Genomic DNA, 24,651 nt, shown 5'->3' with positions numbered 1-24,651 from the left:
GTGAAACAATTTTCTAGCCCAAGACAACTTAGAAGTTTGGCAGGAAAGGTCTACTGCACTGCGGCTAAGAGTGGAGCATAGTCCAGCACAGGTTTTGCAAGTACAGGCCACACCACAGGAAACCAGGAGTAGGCCTTGGAGGCAACTGAATCAGTGGCAGCAGAGACCATTTTCCAAAGTTCTCAGCCCACAAATGGTAATAGGGTGAAATAATTGGGCAGAATGAAATTACAAGGGGTCCCTTTGCAGCCACTGGGTACAAGACTCTGTTGTATTTACACATACTTAATCCAGGTTGCAGTCCTAGTCCCAGTGCAAAGAGGTCCAATTAGCACACCAGAGCTTTTGGCCACAAAGGAATAGGAACCCTGGTCACAGTTCTACAACAGAAAAGAATGCCTCTAGTTGCTCACATACCAGAGCACAGACTGGGAGAGTAGTAAACACACCTCTCCTTAAATCATTCCACCTTGGAAGAACCTGAAAGCTGACAAACTCCCAGAACTAGCTATGAAAACAGCAGCAAAAAGAACTTGAAGCTTGGGACAGTACCCATCACCACTATCCCAGGAACAGAGCCTAACTTAATATAAAGCAAAAGTCAAGAAATAGGCAGGAAAATGAACAAACACAATAACAAAGAAAAAGATCCTGACCATAGAAAGTTAATATAGTAGCAGAAAAGATCAAAACACAAACTCAGAAGAAAACAAAGTCAATAACTGCTACATCTAATGCATCAAAGAAAAATGTGAATTGGTCTCAGGTCCAAAAAAGAATTCCTGGAAGAGCTAAAAAATTATTTTAAAAATCAAACAATCGGGGCAGCTAGGTGGCGCAGTGGATAAAGCACCGGCTCTGGATTCAGGAGAACCCAAGTTCAAATCCAGCCTCAAACACTGGACACTTAATAGCTGTGTATCCCTGGGCAAGTCACTTAACCCTCATTGCCCCACAAAAATAAAATAAATAAATAAATAAACAAACAAACAAATAAATAAATAAAAATCAAACCAGAGGGGCAGCTAGGTGGTGCAGTGGATAAAGCACTGGCCTTGGATTCAGGAGGACCTGAGTTCAAATCTGGACTCAGACACTTGACACTTACTAGCTGTATGACCATGGGCCCCAACCAAAAAATAAATAAATAAAACAAGAGAGATAGAGAAAAAATTGGGAAAAGAAATGAAGAGAAGAACACCTTAGAAAGTATAATTGGCCAAATGGAAAAAGAAATAAAAAAATTCACTGAAGAGTTCCTTAAAAGCAGATTTAGTTAAATGGGAAGAGATTTTTTTTTAAATTCACTGAAGAGAAGAACTTCTTTAAATGTAGAATTAGATGAATGGAAAAGAAGGTACAAAAGCTTAATGAAGAAAATTATTTATTTATTTATTTACTTTTTTTGTGGGGCAATGAGGGTTAAGTGACTTGCCCAGGGTCACACAGATAGTAAGTATCGAGTGTCTGAATCCAGATTTGAACTCAGGGTCCTCCTGAATCCAGGGCCAGGACTTTATCCACTGTACCACCTAGCTGCTCCTGAAAACAATTCTTTAAAAATTAGAATTGGGCATGTGGAAGATAATATCCATGAGACATCAAGAAGAAATAAGACCAAAATTTTAAATATGAAAAATAGAAGGTAATGTTAAATATCTCATTGGAAAAACAACAGACCTGGAAAATAGATTGAGGAAAGCTACTTTAAGAATTATTGGACTACCTGAAAGCCATGATCAAAAAAGAGCTTAGACATCATCTTTCAATAAATTATTGTTACACACTGCACATGTTTTCAGATTTTTTTTCAATCTGAACACAGTTGTGCTGACCTTTTTCCACTTTCTAAAAAATAATATTTGTTACTCTCTGAGTAGGGTAGGAAGAGGGAAATTTGAGATAACTATGGTGATGTAAGAAACTAAGTATCATTAATAATTTATTTTTTTAAAAAGAAAACTTCAAGAAATTAACAAGACTAAATCAAGATTAATAGGTATGTTGTTATCGCTCATCTTTAACTAAATACACAAACTATCTCTGGAAATAGATCCAACTTAGAATTTAAAAAAAAAAGAAATTATCAAGGAAACAACTCCCCTAATATTCTAGAACCAGAGGGTAAAATAAAAATTGAAAGAATCCACTGATCACTTTTCCTGAAAGAGATCCTAAAATGAGAGATAATTGAAGAATAATTTGACTACCTGAAAGTCATAATAAAAAAAAAAAAAGCTTAGATAACATCTTCCAAGAAATTATCAAGGAAACAGCCTGGATATTCTACTACCAGAGGGTAAAATAGAAATTGAAAAAAAAACACAGATCACCTCTTGAAAGAGATCCTAAAATGAAAGCTCCCAGGAATATTATAGCCAAAATCCAGAGCTTCCAAGTCAAATAGAAAATGTTGCAAATAGATAGAAAGAAACAATGTCAAGTATCATGGAGCCAAACAGTTAGGATCACACAAGGTATAGCAGCTTCTACACTAAAGGATAGGAGGGGCTCAAAATGTGATATTCTGGGGGGCAAAGGAAGCTAAGATTACAACTAAAAATCATCTACCCAGTAAAACTGAGCATAATTTCAGGGTTAAAAATGGGCATTCAATAAAATGGAGGACTTTCAAGCATTCCTGATGAAAAGACCAGAGCTGAATAGAAAATTTGATTTTCAAATACAAGACTCAAGAGAAGCCTAAGATATACAGGAAAGAAAAATCATAAGGAATTCAATAAAGTTAAACTGTTTGAATTCCTTCTTGGGAAGATGATACTTGTAACCCTAAGCACTTTCTCATTATTAGGCAGTTAGAAGGAGTACATAGAGAGGACACAGGTGTGAGTTGAATATTGTGGGATGATACCTCTATAAAAATTAAATTAAGGAGCAAAAAAGAGGAATGCACTGGGAGAAGGAGAAGGGAGAGGTAGAATGGGGTAAATTATCTCACATAAAAGTGACGCAAAAGAGCTTTTTCAATGAAGGGAAAGGTAGGGGAAGTGGGCGAGAGAGCTTGAACTTTACTCTCATCAGAACTGGTTCAAAAAGGGAATCATTCAGTTGGGTATGGGAAAGTAGAAAGAGAAAGAGATAAGAGAATTGGGGGATGCTAATAGAAGGGAAGGCAGATTGGGAAAAGTGGTAGTCAGAAGCAAAACACTTGAGGATGGACAGGAGAAAGGTGAAGGAGAAAGAGGGAAAGAACAAAAGAGAGGGAGAGAGGGAGGGAGAGAGACAGAGAGAGATGGAGAAAGTAAATAGGATGGAGGGAAATAAAAATTACTACTCGTGACTGTAGGAAAAAAATTTACAGTATTTCTGATAAAGGCCTCATTTCTTAAACAAAGAAAGAACTGAGTCAAATTTACAAAAATAAGAGCCATTCTCCAATTGATAAATATTTGGTCAAAGGATATGAACAGGTAGTTTTCAGACAAAGTAAGCAAAGCTATCTTATAGTAATAGGAAAAATTTATTTAAATCACTATTGATTGGGGCAGCTAGGTGGCGCAGTGGATAAAGCACCAGCCCTGGATTCAGGAGTACCTGAGTTCAAATCCAGCCTCAGACACTTGACACTTACTATTATGACCCTGGGCAAGTCACTTAACCCCCATTGCCCTGCAAAAAAAAAAAAATCACTATTGATTGGAGAAATGCAAATTAAAACAACACTGAGGTACCACATCTCTCACCTATCAGATTGGCTAATGTGACAGAAAAGGAAAATGACAAATGTTGGAAGGCATGTGGGGAAATTCAGACACTAATACATTTGATGGGGCTGTGAACTGATTCAACCAACCATTTTGGAGAGCAATTTGAAAGAACTATGCCCAAAGAGCTATAAAACCATGCAATATTGATTGACCCAACAATACTACTGTTCTAGGTCTGTATCCCAAAGAGATAAAAAAACAAAAAAGTAAAGGTTATATATGTACAAAAATATTTAAAGCATCTCTTTTAGTGGTAGCAAAGAATCGTAAATTGAGATGACCATCACCTGGGGAATGGCTGATGAAGTTAGGACATATGATTGTGATAGAATACTATTGTGCTATTATAAGAAATGATTAGCAGGATGCTCTTCAGCAAAATCTGGTAAGATTTACATGAACATCTGATGTAAAGTGAAGCGAGCAGAACCAAGTAATTGTGTTTACAAAGATCAGCTAGCTGTGAATGACTTAGCTATTCTCAGCAATACAATATCCAAGACAATCCCAAAGGATTCATTAAAAAATGCTATCCATCTCAAGAGAAAGGACTGATGAAGTCTGGATGCAGACCGAAGCATGCTTCATTTAATTTTTCTTTTTTTCTCTGAGTTTTTTTTGTCTGTTTTCTTTCACATGACTAATATGGAAAGATGTTTTGCATGACTACACATGTATAACCTACATACATCAAATTGCCTGAGGCATTCTCAATAAGGGAGGAAGGGTAAGAGAGAATTTGAAACTCAAAATTTTATAAAACAAATGTCAACATTGGGTTTTATGTATAATTGAGGAAAAAACTAAATATTAATATTTTTAAAAAGAAATACCAGAAATACTAGACTGCCTAGAGAACTTTGATCTTCATGCTTCTTTTGATTTTGTGTCTTTGTTGTGAAAAACAGGGATGATATTTTTGTCCTGTATTCACAGAATTTGTCAAGTCTGACAATAATCAAATAACAATATAGATATAAAAATGTTTTGTTTTGTACAAGCACCTTAAAGATAATACTGACACAGTTCTTATGTAGTAGAAAGAAAATGCTCAAAAGTTGAGTCAAGAAAGACCTGGGGCCCGAATTATATTCTTCCATGTTATTATAAAAACTATAAGGGGCAGCTAGGTGGTGCAGTGCATAGAGCACTGGCCCTGGATTCAGGAGGCCCTGAGTTCAAATCCAGCCTCAGATGCTTGACACTTACTAGCTGTGTGACCTTGGGCAAGTCACAACCCTCTGCCCCACAAAAAAAAATTTTTTTTAATAAAATAAAAATAAAAACTATAATTGTACACAACCAAGGGCAAACTCTTAAGCTACCAGCTTCCATTTCCTCATCTGTCAAATAGGAATATATTTGTACTACTTAATTACTTTTTATTGATAGGAGTTTCCTGAGATCACAAGATCGCAGATTTAGAGCTCTAGAAGAACCTTAGGAAAATCTATCTAAGCCATGATGTGGTTTGTGAAGGAAGTTTTATGAACCATGGTTGCAATGGTCCCCATTTCCATGTGGTTATTTGGTTGGTGTTTATTGGTATTATTTCCTTGGCTGGAACTCTCTTATTGCAGATGAGAGTAAAGGGAAAAAATTCTACTTTCCTGAAAAACTCAAGGAGACAAAGCTTGGCAAAGCCTTTTTCAAAATCCTTTCCCAGGCGGCTAGGTGGCGCAGTGGATAGAGCATTGGCCCTGGAGTCAGGAGTACCTGAGTTCAAATCCGGCCTCAGACACTTAACACTTACTAGCTGTGTGACTCTGGGCAAGTCCCTTAACCCCAATTGCCTCACTAAAAAAAAAAAAATCCTTTCCCCACAGTGAAATAGCAAAAGCTTAATTATAAAAATGAAGAAGGATTCAGGAAGGGGCTTTATCCATACCAAGCTCTGGAGGAATTTTGTCTTTGTGTGTCATCTTCTCTTTCTTGGGGGAGTGGGGATGTGAAGGAGGGTGGAGTAAGAGTTTTCTTCTATCCATGATTTCCATTGCTCCCCAAACCAGACAGCTGCTTGCCTAAACCCCCACCCTGCTGCAATGTGTGGGAGGTGGAACCCGTGCCAAGGTACATCACCCATGAAGTCATCAAGCAGTTAGGAGGGTGAGATGAAGTAGCGCCAAGGGAGAATTTGCTCATTTGCTTTGCACCCTCATCCTTCCATTGGGAGCTGAAAGGGAGGGGAAACAGGAAAGGGAATAAACTTTACAGATGACAACTTCATTAGGTTTCTTTGTAGACAAAATTGCTTTTGGCCATGTCAGGGGTTTGATCAATGCACCGTGAGAAAAATTGTGATCTATTATATTCCCTCCCAAACTACCCCACTTCTTCCTCTTCCCTTTTCTCATCCATCTACAATCAATGTGTTGTACACAACTTGGTCAAAGCCTACACCTTGTCTCTTCTTGACCAAGCAGTCCCCCAAGCAGTCCCTTCGCCCTTTTCCCCTTGAACACTTCTCACTTCCCCTTCAAAACCCTATCTGGAGGATGGAGGATGATGCAGTGAAAAGAAGCTTAACAATCTGGAGTCACCATTTCATACTTAAAATCTAGCTATATGTGTCTACCTGAGTGACTTTGGCCAAATCATTTAACCTCTGTTTGTGCCTTTTATCCTTGCCTCTAAAATGTGGGGGATTGAAATATATTAGTCTCTGCAGTCTGTTCCAACTTGGTCCCATGAATACACATTAGCAAGATTAATTTATAGGTGAATATGTTACCCTTTCCAGGAAACACACTTCCATTTTGACAGGAACCTTCTGTGACCCCATGCTTTTATCCAAAGGAGTGACTCTTAATGGTGGAAATAGATACCATAGTAGGCTGATGAAAGAGAAATTTGGGAGGGAGCAGGTGACCTCTTGATGCCCATCAAATCATTCTATGTAAATTGTCACCTATTCTCCCTCACACCAACCCCCTTTGTACATGCCCCTATGTCTAAGAACTTGAGGCTGTTAGCAGAAAGGAAATAAGTTTGAGTGTTTATCTACTTTGGGTTCGGTCCCAGTTTACTTCCTCCATTTTGGGAACTTGAAGCTTCCTCAAGAGTCAGAGTCAGAGAATCAGTAATGGGTGAAATATTAAACCTTTATTAATCTTTAAAATCACACAAAGAAAGGTCTAGCATGAAACGGTGGGCAGAGGGGTGGTAGAGGGGGGTCAAGGAAAAGGGACTCTGGACACCAGGGACAACAGTAGGAGAGAAGACAGTGATAGTTTGGTGAGAGGTATTTCCACCTTCACTGGATAACCACTGATCCATTAGTTGATGTAGGAGAAATGACTAGGATCTTGAAATGCTTCCAACACCAATGCAACTCACCTGCAACAACTTAGGTTCTTGACTTTTATAGGCAGGAGATGGATTGTGATAGGCTTCCCATCTCTGATGTCACAGGCAGGGTGAGTAAGTACTGGCCAATGAGGGCCCAGCTGTATGAAAATAGGGCATGGACATTTCCAGAAAAGGAAAGGGAAATGATTTATTTCACTTATGAGGCAAAAAAATGACTACGTGAGTCCCAAATGAAGGAGAGGGAAGCTTGCCCACAAGCTAAACCAGGCCTCAAAAAGCAAAAAGGTTTTTTGCTTGTTTTTTGGACTACTGTAGGCTGAAAGAGGGTAGAGGGAAAAGGGACAAGTTTCAGATGATTTCTTTAGGGTCAGAGCAGGACATGCTTAGATTGTTCATGTAGCCATGGGTTGACCTTAGGCAAACTGTGAAAGCCATTGGCAATTTATAGTCTGATTCCAAGTGTCTTCATCATAACCGAACTCCAGTCAATTTGGCCAAGGAACCAGTCAAGTAGATGGAAAAGAATGCTAGACTTTTTGTGGGATTGAATTACTTGTTCAACCCCAACAAAATGGCTGATCCTTTCGGGACACTGATGGAGATTCATGAAAAAGACCATCTTTCAGATGGGTATGTGACTGACATCTATCTAATTAGACAACAGACTAACAAGGACATGTTCCTCATTACTGTCTGTTCCGACTGAAACCACCCTTTATCCCCATCACTTCATGTCCAGATTAATGGAACAGTCTCATAGCCTGCAGCCCTTGTGTCTCTAGTTTTGCTCCCCCTTTGTTCTAATCCATCTTGCACAACACAATTCAATTGATTCATCTTCCTGAAACCCTACTTTCCCTTCACCTAGATAGCCAGATGAAGCAGTATGGCCAGGATGCTGGACTTGGTCATTGAAGAAGGCTTGAGTTTGAATCCTGCCTCAGATACCTACTAGTGATGGAGATACCCTAGAGGTAAGTCTTTTAATTGCCTACTGGATCAGTTTCCTCATTCATAAAATGATAATAATAATCTCATGTATCTCACAGGATTTTGTGAGGGTCAAATAACTTGTGTAAGGCATTTTTCTTGTTGTTGTTCAGTCATTTCAGTAGCATCTGACTCTTCACAACCCCATTTGGGGTTTACTTGACAAAGATATTGCAGTGGTTTCCCATTTCCTTTTCCACTTCATTTGACAGATGAAGAAACTGAGGCAAACAGGGTTAAGTGACTTGTCTAAGATCACACAACTAGTAACTGTCTGAAGCCCAATATGAACTTAGGAGGATAAGTGTTCTTGACACCATGCCTGGGGCTCTATCCATCACACCACTTGGCATTTTATTAAATGTTTGCAAAACACAAACTTTAGCCATCTATTATTATTATTATTATTATTATTAAAATCCATTTTCTATTGGATCAAGTGCAATTCAAAGTCCTTTATTTAGGTATCTACCCTCTCCATCCAATTTTATTCCCCACTGTCCCCCAATACAAAACTTCAGCTCCAATCAGCTGATTTTTCTCTCTTCCCTTCCCACCACATGTATATGATAGCTTCACACACATGTTGTGCTCCTTCCTGACTAGTGTTGTACCCATTCCTAGGGTTTTTCTTCCCTCCTTTCCTCTCCTCCCAGGTGCCACATTGTTTCCAACCTCCAAGCTCAGTTCAAGTACCCTCTGTCCAAAATCACAGAAGGTCAGGGTAGGAATGGGCATCAGCAACTATCTCTAGTCCAACCCAGACTTCACCTGACAAGTAGTTACATACACAGCCTATAAGGGCCTCCCTTGACAAGGAACTCCCACCCTCCTTCCCAAGGCAGACTAATCCACTTTGTAAAATGTTTAATTTTTCGGATGTTTTTCATGGCTTTGAGAACAAACCTCCCTCATGGCTCCTAGTTCTGTCTTCCAGAGTCAAGCAGACAAAAGTCTAATTCTTCTTCCAAATGATGGTCCCTGAACAACCTGAAGATAGCTATCATGTGTATGCCTCCCCAGCCACGTCTTCTCCAAGTTAAAATCCCAGTTTCCCTCATGTGATCTTTATTTTTGCAAGTAATATTTTATTTTCCCAATTACATGGAAAGATATTTTTAACATTCATTCTTTTCAAAATTTGACTTCCAAATTTTCTCCTTCCCTCCCTCATCCCCTCTCCCCAAGACAGAAAGGAATTTGATATAGGTTATATATGTGCAATCATGTAAAACATATTTCCATATTAGTCATGTTGTATAAGAAACAGACCAAAAGGGGGAAAATATCACATGACATTTATGGGCCATGATTTCAAGGACCTTTCTGGTTATCGCCCTTCTGGATGCTGTCTAGTCATTCCTGCTCCTTCCTAAAATGAATGCAGAGAACTGAAAGCAATACTACAGATGTGATCTGATATTTCACCCCTCATTGATCTCCTTTCTCTGAAATCTTACAGTAACTGCTCAAAACTTAGTCACTGATATATCCTGTCTTAAATGATCTCTGATTGTCTCATCTTGTCTCCAATGTAAGTGTAAGCTTCTTGAAGGCAAAGATGTCTCTTCTTTTTCAAGTAGACCCAGAAGGACCTAGCATGGGGCTGGGAATATTGTAGGTCAATACTTCAAATTATGCATGACTTCATGTATGTCCCTCCATCAGCATAGATGACACAGACAATCCAGAGAGACAGCATGGTGTGTAATGAGTAGAATGTTAGATGTGGGGTCAGACACACCTAGGTTCAAATCCCACCTCTGACACTTTTAGCTGTATGTCCATAAGTAAGTCACTTAATCTCTCTGAGTCTCAGTTTTCTCATCTGTAAATAAGGGGGTTTAAGGTTCCTTTCAGTTCTAAACCCATGGTCATATATGATCCATACTACTCAAATGCTAACCTGCCTTTGTTGAGCCCCCACAAACAGGGCAAGGACATCAGCAGAGTTGTAATGGAAAATTTTTGTACCCAGAATAAGAAGCTCAAAATACCAAGAGGCTGGTGGGAGAGGGGATGAGTAGAGAGACACATCCTAATACACCCCGAAGCTACTACTTGGGAGGCCGTGGAGTAGGGATGGGAGACTCCAGGAAGGGAGGAGTCTCCTTAGAAAGTAAAGTCACCAGGAAGCATATCATGGACACCATGAGGTTTTGGGAAATCAACCACCACAAAGGGGCAGGGATTTGCAGCTGGAAAGAACTTTAGAGGCCATCAAATCCAACCTCTTAATTTTTAAGGTGAGGCTACTGAGAGGTTAAGGGATTTGCCCAGGGTCATATAGCCAGTCTGAGTTGGGATGAGGGGATGAAGACAGGTAAGGGAAGAATTCAGGAAAAGGAGAGAAACATGTTATTTTAAGTCATTTATCTTGCTACTTAAGTGACAAATTCAGTTGCCTGGGCTGCTGAAAGACCCAAATGTTATCAGACCCCCTATGAGTTTTGGCCCCCTGAGACAAAGCCCTGGTAGCCCTATCCTAGTGATAGCTCTGAGCAGCAAATAGTGCTGCTCACCAGATATGGGCTCAAAACCTTTCAGGCTTAGCAGAAATTCCTAGTCATTTTCAGTTATTTCTGACTTTCCATGACCCCATTTGGTTTTCTTGGCAAAGATCCTAAAGTGGTTTTCCATTTCCTTCTCCAGATCATTTTAAAGATGAGGAAACAGAGGCCAACAGGGCTAAGTGACTTGCCCAGGGTCACACAACACAGCTAGGAAGTGTCTCTGTGTTCCTTTCTTTTCTACTAGAAGGGTAATGGAAACACAGGCAAACCACCATTGCCTTCTAACTAGGAGAACATCTGGCCTTGACCTTCAGGGGAATGGAAAGATTCTAGCCATTGTTTTCTCAAATGGATCCTTCAGCAGCTTTCAGACTGAATTTAATGTGTGCTTATTTATTGCCCATTTTGTGACTCTTAGCATTCAGCAAATTCACGTTTTTAAGTATTTGTCCAAATTAAAATTACAATCTGTGTAACGTGCTTATTTAATTTTCTTGCTTCAGGGCGGCCTGACATCTAATTAGCTTGGAGGATTTAAAAGTCTTCTAACTGTATGTGGTGAGCAGCTCTGTGATAGTGATTTGGAGGGAGAAGAGATCTATGAACCAGTCAAAAATCCCTCCCCGTAAGGAAAATTGTCTCTGACTCCAAATTTCTCTTAAAAATACCTCTCTGGGGCAGCTAGGTGGCACAGTGGATGGAACACCGGCCCTGGAGTCAGGAGGACCCAAGTTCAAATCCGGCCTCAGACACTTTACATACTTACTAGCTGTGTGACCCTGGGCAAGTCACTTAACCCCAATTGCCTCCTCAAAAAAAAACAAAAAACAACAACAACAAAAAAAAAAAAAATACCTCTCCTTCCAAGTCAGAAGGGCCCTCATCCTATAAATGAGAAAACTGAGACACAGAAATGTTAAGTGGGTTGACCCAACTCAACCAACTGGTTAAAAGCAAAGCCAGGACTAGGGCCCAAGCTTTATTCCTAGGCCAGGGTACCCTTTACAGCCCTGGTGAATTCACTTTTTCTTTCTAAGTCTAGTGAACTAAGTGTCTACCTACCCTCATCTAAATGTAGTTCAGCATGACCCAAAGCACCCAGGAAAACCTAATGAAAAGGAGAAACATTGAGGCCATCTGAATGTTTCATGGAGGTCCTGGGCCACATTAGGTGACTAGAGCATGAAAAAGTTGGATTGCAAGCCTCTAGTTTGTAGAGAGATTGCTACGTTATGGTCTGACCTTCCACCTGCATCTCCCATCCCTACCCTAACTAGACTTCTATTTGTAAGGCCCATATTCCTCTTGAAGGTGGTACAGTGGCTAAAGTGCCAGGCCTGGGCACTTTTACAGATGAAGAAACTGAGGTAAACAAGGTTGAATGACTTACCCAGGGTCACCCAGCTAGTAAATGTCTAAAGCTGGATTTGAACTCGGAAATATGAGTCTTTCTGACTCCAGGCCTGGTACTCTATGCACTAGGGCACCACCTAGCTGCCCTAATAATTAAATAATAAATAATAAATCAGTTCTGTGGTCTTGAGTGAGTTGCTTTCTTCTCTGTTTCCTTATCTGTAGAGGTTGGCTGTAGTTTATATTATCTACATAAAGCTCTTTGTGGTTGAGAAGCAGCATGGAAATGTTACTGGATTTGGAGTCAGAAGGCCCATGTTCAAGTCCCATCTCTGATGCTCCCCAGTGCTTGTGCTCTTGGGCAAATCATATCACTTCTCTTGGTCCCAGTTTCCTCATCTGAAAAATGAAGCAATTGGATAAGATATTCTCCAAGGTCCTTTCCAGCTCTCTGAGTCGATGAATTTCATATGGAAGAAACAAACCAAGCTTCTCCCATTATCTGAAATTCCTCCTCCATCCCTCTTTATGGCTTGGCTGACAGGTTGAAGGATAGTAGCTTGAATGTGGTGTTCCCTCCATAATAGATCATCATTGTCACCATTACCATAGGTTTTACGTGCCCCTCTCTGTCAGAGCTGTTAGCTCATTAATCTTCACAGCCTTCTTAGGAAGGATGTGTTTCCTCTCGATACTTTGCAGATAAGGAAACTGAGGTAAATCAGGAGCTTTACAGTTACTCAACAAAGACCAAGGGGAAGAGCTGGAACTGGAAGATGACGGGCAAGGAAGCTACCTAGAACACGTCCAGAGATGTCTGTGAAACAACCAACTTGCCATCAGTACTTTTTGGCTCCTATTTCTTCACCTACCCCCACAATCATAGCAATGTCAATCGTACTCGTGTCGGAGTGGTCTTATCCTTGGAAGAAAAACTGAAGAAAGGAGAGCTGTGATCCTAGGCTCATAGATTGAAAGATATAAGCTATATTATAAGCCAACTGGTCTAACCAATAAACAGATGAAGAAACTGCAGCCAAGAGAAGTGAAGTTTCTAGCCCAAGATCAAGAAGGCAGGAAGTCAAGAGAAGCGGGATCTGAAACCAGGTTCTCCAACTCCAAAGCATCTTCTGTCATCTTAGTTATTTCTCTTGGTACCTTTATTACCTCCCATAGGTTTAATGATCATCTCTATGCAGATGACTCCTAGATCTATATATTGTAACGATTGGAATAACGCCACCTGCTGGATACTTACTGTAGAAGAGTTCTGCCCATGAAGGGAAGGTCTTTGAGGGCAAGACCAGGAGTCAGGAAGTGACGCGGACTAGTGGGAGGAGGAAGGAAGAGACTGGCGCTCAGTCTCGCTCTCTTTCCTCTGGACTCTGGTGGAGAGCGGAGCTAGAAATGTGCTCTCCCTTTAATAGATAGGAATCTAGGCCTTTTTCTCTCTCTTTACCAAATTCTTATTCTCCTTAATAAATGCTTAAAAGTCTAACTCTTGCTAAAGTTTATAATTTATTGGCGACCACTCATTAGATATTTTAGACAGTTTAGCTAGAATTTTAACCCTTAACAGATGGCTGACCACGAAGAGGAAAGCTAAACCTGTCTTCTGATCTTCTGGTTGGGTAAGAAATTTCCCCTACCCTTTAAACTGCTAAGTACTGGCGCACTGGCTGTGTTTTCCCTTTAAATTTTTTCGAATGGACCTTTTAAACTCCCTAATTACCCTATTTTTGATTTTAGTCTGTTTAACCAGACAAATGGGAGATAAGATCATGTTAATGCTTTGTTTTTGTGGATTTTCTATTTTTCTTTTTATTTTTGTTAAAAGAGCCAGCAACTTACTCACACAAGGAAATATCTCTCCCTCTCCCAACCATGCTTTTTCAGAGGAACCTGAAGAGATTCCCGCAGCTTTTCCCAGTTCTAACAGTAATTGTTGCTCTAATTTTGCATGCCTGGAGGCAATGACCCACCCTCTAGTAGCTTTTAATCCCCTAGCGCCTGGAGGCAAAGTGGGGGAAGAGGAATCCAGGCCTGAGTTCAAAATCAAGTCTGATTCAAATTGCGCTGGTCCCTCCCCTGCTCTCCAAACCCCACCCTCTACTCCTCCCATGGCCAAGCCCATTGCTTCCCCTGCCTGGGAAGTCCAGAGAACTGATGCGCATGCTCAACTTTCTCTAACTACATTTGCAGCTTCAGGCTCAGCCCTTTCCCAGCCTGGCTGTGCTTCTGAGACAACCTTAGAAAGCCCTTTAAATTCCAGATATGCTTGTTTTGTTCATAATTTTGCTAACCTGCTTTTGTCTTTAATTAGTAATCTTATAAAGCATTTGTATGGTGAAAAGACTGACAGACAATATAGAGGGGTTAAAGAAGAAAAACTTAAGCTGAATAAGAATGACAATCATCACCATAGTTCAAGACTCTGCTTCTTTTGCCATGGAAGGGTACATATTTTACAGAAATGTAGAAGTAAGCAGCAAGGTATTGATATGAGTATTGGGGATTTTAGATATCGGAATCAAAAGTGTTCTGAATTCACTCAGAGTAATAATGTCAGTTCAGAGGTTACATAGGATTTCTATGCTATTATATATACATTTTGAAATTAATGGTATGGGTTTATTTTCATAGAGATTTTCATGCTTTTGAGATTGTGTCTTATACTTAGTTTTTAAAACAAGGAGAATATTTGTAAAAGCTTTTTAGTCATGTGATCAAGTTTATATTTTATAATACTCTTTAAGTTCATGTTCATTTAGATTTCCTTAGTTTGAATTTCACTGTCTTTTATTGTTCCATGTGTATTTTCTTCTATTCATTTATCTAATTTTGAAAAAATTGCAAGATGGTTTTGATTTCATAATACAGTGTTAATTCTAGGAGTATTGTGCTCCCATATTCTGAGTTGTTTGTTTTTGTTATTTTTTCTCAACTGATTATTTGATCAAACTCTTTAAAGCATTTCCCTGGCAAATTGTTTGCCATGGCAAGTGTAAATTGATTCTAGAAGTATTATTTTTGATAAGCATATTCCAAAAAAAAAAAAAAAAGAGGGGAACATTTGTAAAAGTTTTCTTTTTTCAGAAAAAAGTTTTCTTTGATATTCTGTTGTGCTTTAACTTGTATTTAAATATGTTCTGATTTTTCACAAAAGTAATTGTATACTAAGTGCAAAAAAGGGGTATTATTTGAAATTGTTGCATAATTATATATTGTGTTCTGAGTCAAGATGTATTCACATTTTTTGCAATCATTTATTATCCTCAATTTTTAAATCCATATGAGACTTGGATTATGGGAACTTATCATTTAAGACATTAATTGCCTTTATTCTGAGTTATCAGATGCCAGTTGGCCAAGATGCCATCCAATCACAAGAGGAATACATGCAAAGAGCAGACATTGAACTGTTACATGAGGGGAGACATGCACGAAGTTAAGGTATGGCCGAGGGAACGGCTTTTGACAAATGTTGAGGTTGGATTCTCTTGGTTTAATATTTTATTTTATTTTTCCCCACAATATTGTACAGATGGCTGGAAGTATTCATCCCACCCATCTCACTTCTACACCTGGCTTCTATGCTCCCTCCTATATGCCTGATGCCATGGACATCTCAATCCCATGCATCTGATTAAGTCTGACTCAGTTTCTTCCAATATGTTCGGTGGCTTGGACATATATTCCATCCACCTATTTTAAGCCTGGCATACTGTATGGGCAGTACATATTGCTCAAGTGTGGGAATGCTCATATCCCATCATTTCTCTGTTCTTTTATGGTAACCCCCATAATTATCTCAGGTGTCATGATAAATAACAGTGTTGAATTTGGCCTTGACATCTGTTACTAATTATATTAGATTTTAAAATTTCTCATAATGGCATGAGGATAATTAGGCAGATGATGCAAAAAGTGATGAAACAGATAAAAATTATTTTTAATAATTAATATTGCAGCAATTATCTTCTCAATTACCCTCCATAAGGGGGGACTATAGTAATATTATAATTTTAAAGAATGTTTCAATTTTTGTTTTATTATATGTTTCATGTGTAACAACTAAGATTCTGAATTCCCTTAGACATGTTTTTGAGAACTTTCATTGTTTGATTTGATTATTGACAAAGCTATTTTAAAGTTGTGTTAAGCTCAATTTTGTAGGAAATTTTCCTGGCTGATTACCAGCATCCACACATCAACCCCTGAAAAGACTTCCATTCCACGACTACACCTAGAGGACATCTGAGAAAAGACTTTCAGAGACTTTAAATGAACAGTTTTGATTTGTTGTTTTTGTTGTTTTTTTTCTCTTTCTGTTATAATATACACCATCTGTAACATGTATTCTCTGCAGAGGCCCTCCCTTTGCAAGACTAATGTCAAAGCGTCGGTTCATGAGGACAAAAAAAAAATCGCCCCTCTGGACAAAACTTTCCTCTCTTCCTTTTCTATATTGTTGTTCACATATTATTAGTTAGCAATAGTTATTATATTCTTTTTACTGTTCCGTCAAGGAAACACGTTATTCCAATCGTTACAATATCAACACTAGTCTTTCTCCTGAACTCCAGTTTCTATATTACTACTGCATATTGGACATTTATTAATGCCTATTGGACATTTTGAACTGGATTTCCTAGCTCCAACTCAACAGAACTTTTCCCAGAAATATACCTCTCTTCCAAACTTCCCTATTGTTGCTCAAAGTCACACAGATTAAGGGCAGAACCAGGAACTAAACCCAGATTCTCAAATCCAATATTCTTTCCACTGAATCAACACTCAGACTACTGCAAACTTCAAAATGGGGGTTAACAGCAGTTTTTCTAGATCTTATATATTTATCATTTAACATATGATAAAATAATCACAAATCCCCTCATTTTACATTACAAGGGACCTTAGCGTTTCACTAGTCCCACCACCTCATCGAATCGACTAGGAAATTGAGGGAGAGAAGAAGTTACTTGCCCCTGCTCACAGATCTCATGTCAGGTCTAAAACCCAGGGTCTCTTGACTCTCATCTCAGTACTCTGCCCACTACATCATGAGGTCAAATAAAAGACTTTTTCAATTTGTGATTTTTTTTCAAATAGAGAGCTACCAAGCCACAACAGGCATTTGAATCCCTAAGCAAAATTTCAGGAAAAAAAAAATACTTCCTTCCTTTGTGACTTGCAAAAGACATATCCCTAAAATCTTTGTAACTCAGAAGGATACTGAGGTCTTTATGTCTGCTGACTGTTGCAAAGACAGTGGTTAACATTTCTGTGCTTCTAAGTCTCATGTGCTCTCTATTTCCCTTAGCCTTTTCTCAAGGGGACAAAAACCACAGAAGGAATTAGCATTCAACAAACTAGGTCACTGATCTTCAGTGAGTAGGTATGTCCTAAAATTTTGGATAAAATCTGTGTGTTATAGGGTTTTAGTAGCATTAGTGATAAGGCATTTGTTCACTTGTTTTTAGTTATGGCCGACTCTCTGTGACCCCATTTGGGATTTGCTTGGCAAAGATATTAGAGGGGTTTGTCATTTCCTTCTCCAAATCATTTTACAGATGAGGAAACTGAGGCCAATAGGGTGAAGTAACTTGCCCAGATTCACACAGCTAGTAAGTGTCTGAGGTCAGATTTGAACTCGAAAAGAGTTTTCCTGACTCTAGGCTCTGCAATCTATCCACTGTGCCACCTATTTGCCCTGGATAAAAGGTACTATAGTTAAGGGCTTTTTAAACTTCTTCCACTCATGACCTCTTTTCACCTGAGAAATTTTCATGCAATCCCAGATATCTAGGTATATAAAATAGATATACACAACCTTTTACTGTCGCCAAAATTTTTATGACCCCCCACATTCAGTTACATGACCCCATATGGGGCCATGACCCACAGTTGAAGAAGCTTTGCTATAGGGAAGATGGGGGTCCCTCTGACAGGGTCCCTCTGTGTGACCCTGGACAAATCACTTAACTTCTCAGTTGTCTAGGAAATTCTCTAAAACCATAAGTTTCAGAGAAGGGACTGACCTACATTAGTAAAGAGAGTTTTCACACTTAGGCACCTATGAAATCACAGTGGGTCCCATCTCTCTTCCTATATGTCACCACTACTAATATCATGCTTTCACAGAAGCAAATAATAACATCGGGTAAGTTAATATGTATCTTAATTTCAGATAGTCATTTGTCAAACTCTTATAAAATAGCCTTGTGAACAAGACAGAGAGATATGGCCTGCATGATAATACAGTTAAGTGGGTTCCTAACTGGTTTAAACAACAATATCCAAAAGATGCCGATTCATAGCTGAAGACCTCTAATGGTAAAGGTCATTTTTATCGATGACTTGGATAAAGTCCTAGAAGGTGCACTGATCTAACGTGAGGATGACACAAGGCTGTCAAGGAGAAGTGCTAATACATTAAACAACAGGATTAATTCAAGATGATCTTCCCATGCTGGAAGGGTGAGTCCAGACCAACAAGATCAAAATTCCACAAGGATATATACATACACATATGCATACATATATGCATGCACATATATACATATACACATATGTATACGCGTGTGCACATATGCATGTGTATGTATGTCTATGTGTAGATATAAATGTAGATAAAGACATAGATATCCATCCTGTACAACTCTGGCCCACATCCTTATATAAATCTATAAGAATGGATTCCACCAACATTCTGAGGATGTAAGAATGACAGTGAACTCCCTGACAAGCAGACAATGGGTGACTATTTTTGGATGATGCTATTGAGAAGTTCTTGCATTGGGGTCAGACTAGAAGACCTCTAATGTTTCTTCCAGATCTGAAAGTCTGTGTTTCTAGTCTTACAAATATAAGTACAATTATCACCTCAGGAAATGCTAAATTTCAGTCAGAGGTTAGTGATGATAAAAATAGAAATGTTTCCTTAACTAAGTTTATGAATCCCCTGAAATCTAAGCCCTGATATAAAAGAAAGGAGAGTCAAGGCTTCCGAGAGGATATTCCCAGACTAGGACTTTCTGCCATGCCTATAAGTCTTAGTATGTTAGAAGGAGGGAGAGCATGACCTCATCATTGTGTAAGATCATACCAACCCTGGAATTGCCACCTCATCAATACCCACTGCTCGTGGGCATCCCACTCTTCCTCTGAGTTTGGTATGGATCCCAGGGCTTAGTATAGTGCCTGGCACTTGGTGGGCCTTTAATAAACATTTATTGACTGAACAATGGAGAGCTGGCTCTTCTTAGATCCTCCATTGAAGGAAGGTAGGTGCCCAGGGCAGTCATTTCTTTGTTGTTGTTGTTTTTGGTTTTGGTTTTTGGGGGTTCTTTTGTTGTTTTGGGGGGGTTTTGTGGGACAATGAGGGTTAAGTGACTTGCCCAGGGTCACACAGCTAGTAAGTGTCAAGTGTCTGAGGCCAGATTTGAACTCAGGTCCTCCTGAATCCAAGGACAGTGCTTTATCCACTGCACCACCTAGCTGCCCCCCATTTCTTCATTTTCTACCCAAATACATTCTTATCATGTACTGGTGCCTCCTGCTACCCCCACCCATCACCCAGTCCCTTACCAACCACCACTTTTTAGTTTCTTTTATGTATGTTGCCTTCTTCCATCAGACTATGAGCTCCTTGAGGGAAGGGGTTGTCTTTTTCTTTGTATCCCCCCACTCAGCACAGTACCTGGCACATAGTAGGTACTTACTAATGCTGACTTACTGATTTGACAATGCTTATTGATAGACTGAAGTCCTGATGTTTATTGAGACTTCTTCATAGAGGAACCATGGACCTCTGGGGAATCATATTACCCACATGGTTTTCCCTGAATGTCTCTATTTTTGTGATCCTGTGGAGAGTCTCCTGCACTGAGCTATAAGCTTGCTGAGGTCTTAAGCACAGAGAATACCAATGGGATGGTGGATGTTGACTATGTCACAAAGTCAGTAGCATCTGTGTCCTTGGCAATACCTTCTGAGCACTTTCCTATTTGTTCATGTGTAGCTGTGTCAGAGAAGATAGGATCCTGGCAACCCATGGTTTGGGGACCCCCTCACCAGGGCACAGAACCAAATCTTAGGCTTTTGAAAAAGAACATTTCCAAGTCCCAAGACCAGAGTTTTCTCTCTCATTGGCACAAGACAGTATTAGATTCCCAACCACAATGGTACAATAAGAAGAAAGATGTCATTTATGGTTTTGTGGAAAAATAACTCAGTTTTCCACTAAAATTGACCCGGGGATACTTTGGTCTCTCTTGTTATGCTTCATTTTATTGGATAAAGTTGGGGTATCTCAGAGATGGAAGAAACCTTAGATATTATATACTCCAACCCCTTCCCCAATGCAAGTATCCCCTCTACAACATCCCCCCAAAATGTACAGTCACAGCTTAAATTGTTGTTTGTCCTTAATTTTTTGGAGAGGACCAATGATATCACAGGGTGAAGTTTTGACTGGCAAGTGAATTGAATTTAAGTAATGCAGGGTCACACAAAGTCATCAGCCTCACTACCTCCTCCAGAGTCATCAAAGTCCAGTGCAGGGGGACAGCTAGGTGGTGCAGTGGATAAAGGACAAGCCCTGGATTCAGGAGGACCTCAGTTCAAATCCAGCCTCACACTTGACACTTACTAGCTGTGTGATCCTGGGCAAGTTACTTAACCCTCATTGTCCCACAAAAAAATGTCCAGTGGCAGTATAAAAATCAGGGTGACCGGAGATGGACCAGGATGCAGTGGATGACCTTGGATACCACCAGTGACAGGGAACTCACTATCTTTCTTTCTTTTTTTTTTTTGCAACAAACATTTATTTTATTTTTTCCAGTTATATGTAAGGGTAGTTTTCAACATTCATTTTCATAAGATTTAGAGTTCCAAATTTTTCTCCCTACCTCCCTTTCCTCCCCCCTCCACAAGACATCAACCAGGTTATATATGTACAATCCACAAGTGCTCTTTTTATCAGTTCTTTCTATGGGGGTGGATAATATGCTTCGTCATTAGTCCCTTGGGATTGTCTTGGATCATTGTATTGCTAAGAGTAGTTAAGTCATTCACAATTGCTCACTGAAACAATACAGCTGTCACTATGCACAATGCCCTCCCAGTTCTGTTCACTTCACTATACATCAGTTCATGTGAGTCTTTCTAGGTTTTTCTGGTATCATCCCATTTGTCATTTCCTATAGCATAATACCATTCCACTACAATCATATACCACAGCTTCTTCAGTCATTCCTCAATTGATGGACATTCCCTTGATTCCCAGTTCTTAGTTATGTGATGTTTAAAATCTAAATTGTGTGGTCGCCTTAAATTAGAAGCTTTAGCACCAGTCTTTGGGCATTAAGCATTTATTAAAGCATAACAGGTATTCATGTGGAGTTCAGAAAGTCAAGAAAAGGCCTATCTAGCCTAGAGTTCCAGCCTGGTTGGGTTCTTCCTCAAGTCCTCCGCCATGAACCTACTTCAACCACAAATTCCCCAGCAAACTGAGTGTAGAAGCTTTTTATAGGTCTGGAGCATGGGTGGTCCTTACACACTGCTTCAAGTTGGATTGGTTAGTGTCATGAAGGTAATCTCAAGTTGAGTTTAAAGCCCTTAGCTTCTGATAACAATACCTTCTTAAGGGCTAGCCAGGTGTTCTTACAATCTAGTGAACTTGAAGTAGGCTAATCAGCAGTCAATCACTCTCACTTAATTCAATCAGTTTAGATTAATCTCCAGGTGGGCCTTTGAGTATCTGCTAAATCCCATTTTTTTATCACAGCTACCACAAAGAGTTTCTATAAATAATTTTTGTACAATTTTCCCTCCTTTTCTCTTTTTCATGATTACTATTGTTAACTTCCTCCTCATCCTATTCTCTTCCCCATAATATTTACTCTATTATCTATCTTCTTTCACCCTATCCCTCTTCAAAAGGTATCTGCTTCTGTCTGTCCCCTCCCCCAATCTGCCTTCCCTTCTTTTGCCCCTCTCTCTTTATCCCCTTCCTCTCCTATTTTACTGCAGGGTTAGATAGATTACTCCACCCAATTGAGTGTGTATGTTACTCCCTCCTTGAGCCAATTCTGATGAGATTGAGGTCTTTGAGTCAATGCTAATGAGTGTTAGGCTCATTAATTACCCAGATTAAATAGATTACTCCACCCAATTGGATGTGTGTGTGTGTGTGTGTGTGTGTGTGTGTGTGTGAATCCCTCCTTGAGGCAACTCTGATGAGTTTGAGGTCTTTGGTCCTATTCTGATGAGTGTAAAATTCATTTACCACCCTGCTCTTCCCCCATCTCTTCCCCCACTCCATAAGCCCTTTCCTGTTTCTTTCATATGGGATTTTAGGGGGCAGGTAGGTGGCCCAGTGGATAAAGCATCTGCTCTGGATTCAGGAGGACCTGAGTACAAATCCAGCCCCAGACACTTGATACTTACTAGCTGTGTGACCCTGGCTAAGTCACTTAACCCTCATTGCCCCAGGAAAACAAAACAAAAATAGATCCCAGCCAAAACCCAGCTTCAGACACAAGACAGGCACCCACTGCATGACCCCAGGTATGTCCCCCAATTCCAATTTTTTATGGTTCTCTAGAGTCTTGTATTTGAAAGTCTAATTTGCCATTCAGTTCAGGTCTTTTCATCACAAATAACTGAAAGTCCTACTTTTCATTGAAGTCCCATTTTTTCCTCTGAAATATTATGCTCAGTTTTGCTGCATACATGATTCTTGGTTGTAATCCCAATTCCTTTGTCCTCTGGAATATCATATTCCATGCCCTCCAGTCCTTTAATGTAGAAGCTGCTAGATCTTGTGCTATCCTGACTGGGGCTCCACAGTACTTGAATTCTTTCTTTTTTTGGCAGCTTGCAATATTTTCTCCTTGACCTGAGAGCTCTGGAATTTGGCTATAATATTCCTAGGAGTTTTCCTTTGGGGATCTCTTTCATGAGGTAATCAGTGGATTCTTTCCATTTTTATTTTACCTTGTGCTTATAGAGTATCGGGGCAATTTTCCCTGACAATTTTTATAAGATGATGTCTAAGCTCTTTCCTTGATCATGGTTTTCAGGTAGACCAATAATTTTCAAATTATCTCTCCTGGACCTATTTTCCAGGTCAGCAGCTTTCCCAAGAAGATATTTCACATTGCCCTCTGTTTTTTTATTCATTTGGATTTGCTTTATTGTGTTTTGGTTTCTCATAAAGTCACTAGCTTCCATTTGTTCAATCCTAATTCTTACGCAATTATTTGCATCAGAGAGCTTTTGTACCTCCTTTTCCATTTGGCCAATTTGCTTTTTCAAGCTGTTGACTTTTTTCTCATGTCTTTCCTGCATCACCCTCATTTCTCTTTCCATTTTTTTCTTCTACCTCTCTAACTTTATCTTCAAGGTCCTTTTTGAGTTTTTCTATGGCCTGAGACCAATTCATATTTTTCTTGGAAGCTTTAGATGTAGGGGCCCTGACATTGAAATCTTCCTCTGAGGGTACACCTCAATCTTCCTTGTCACTAAAGAAACTTTCCATGGTCTTCACCTATCTCTGTCTGCTCATCTTGCCTTTCTTTTACTTGACTTTTAGCTCCTTAAAGTGGGACACTGTTTACAGGCTGCAGTATCCCAAGCTTCAGAAGTTCCAGGTGGTATGATTTAAGGAGGAGCAGGTTCTTCACTCACCTGGTCCATAGATGACTCTACACCAACTTGCTAATCAACCAGTTTTGTGTGTTGTGGTTGTCAGCTCTGAGGAGCCTGTGCCCCTCCCCCACCTGGGCCACTGCTACTCAAGCCTACTTCCTGGTTCTCAGCAGGGGTGAAAAACCCAAGTTCTGCCTCAGCACCAGCATAGACCCCTGTAATCTCCCCTTTGCCAAGGGCTCAGCCCTCTCACCAGACTGTGAGCTTAGTTCCAGACGACACTGGTGCTTCAGCTGATTCAGAGGCTCTGGGGGTCTCCTTCTCTGGTGAGGCCTTCCTGGGACTGGATCTGTGTCAGGGTGACTGTGGGGTTGGGTTCCATACCTGTCTCAGCACAGTAGCTCCCTCCTTCCGACCTTCCAAGCCGTCCTTGGTTAGAAGATGATTTCAGCACATTCTTCTATGGATTTTGCTGCTCCAGGAATTGTCCTATGGCTTTATTTGGATGTTTTTTGGAGTGATCATGTCATGAGTTCAAGAGCTCACTGCCTTTCCTCTGCCATCTTGGCTCCCGGGAACTCACTATCTTAAGAGACAATTTAATTCCTTTTGAAATCCAGTTCTAGTTATTAGATGATTCTTCTTCATATTAACATAATCTTCTTGGTATCCAAATGAGAGGGGAGACAGGTAAGAGCACTGAGTACCTTAAAAAGTAGAAAGGAGCCGCTATTAACAGGACAAAAGGCTGCAGACAAAGAAGTTGAGAAACATAGCAGTTATCTGGCCCTGTCTGGGCTGGCTAATTGACCACCACACTGCAATTCGGTGCAAAGTTGACACAAGGAAGTTAGATTGACCTTTGTGAGCTCCTCTACTCTTGCCTCTAGCATATAGATCTCCAGATCTAAAGTCCCAGAAAGGTCCCAAATCAGACTGGACAGCTAATTCTACTACTAAGGATGTATTGTGTATATGAGAGGAGAAAGTCAATGTATGAGAGATAACATTGCCACTTAGTGACCAGAGTTAATTTTTCTCCTGAAACCAAACATCAACCTAATATAGATATAAATCTAGATTCTATAGAGGGAAAGTCT

The sequence above is a fragment of the Dromiciops gliroides genome, chromosome 1 (genome assembly GCF_019393635.1).
Source record: "Dromiciops gliroides isolate mDroGli1 chromosome 1, mDroGli1.pri, whole genome shotgun sequence".
Taxonomy (NCBI): domain Eukaryota; kingdom Metazoa; phylum Chordata; class Mammalia; order Microbiotheria; family Microbiotheriidae; genus Dromiciops; species Dromiciops gliroides.
Note: the sequence above shows the minus strand (reverse complement) of the source record.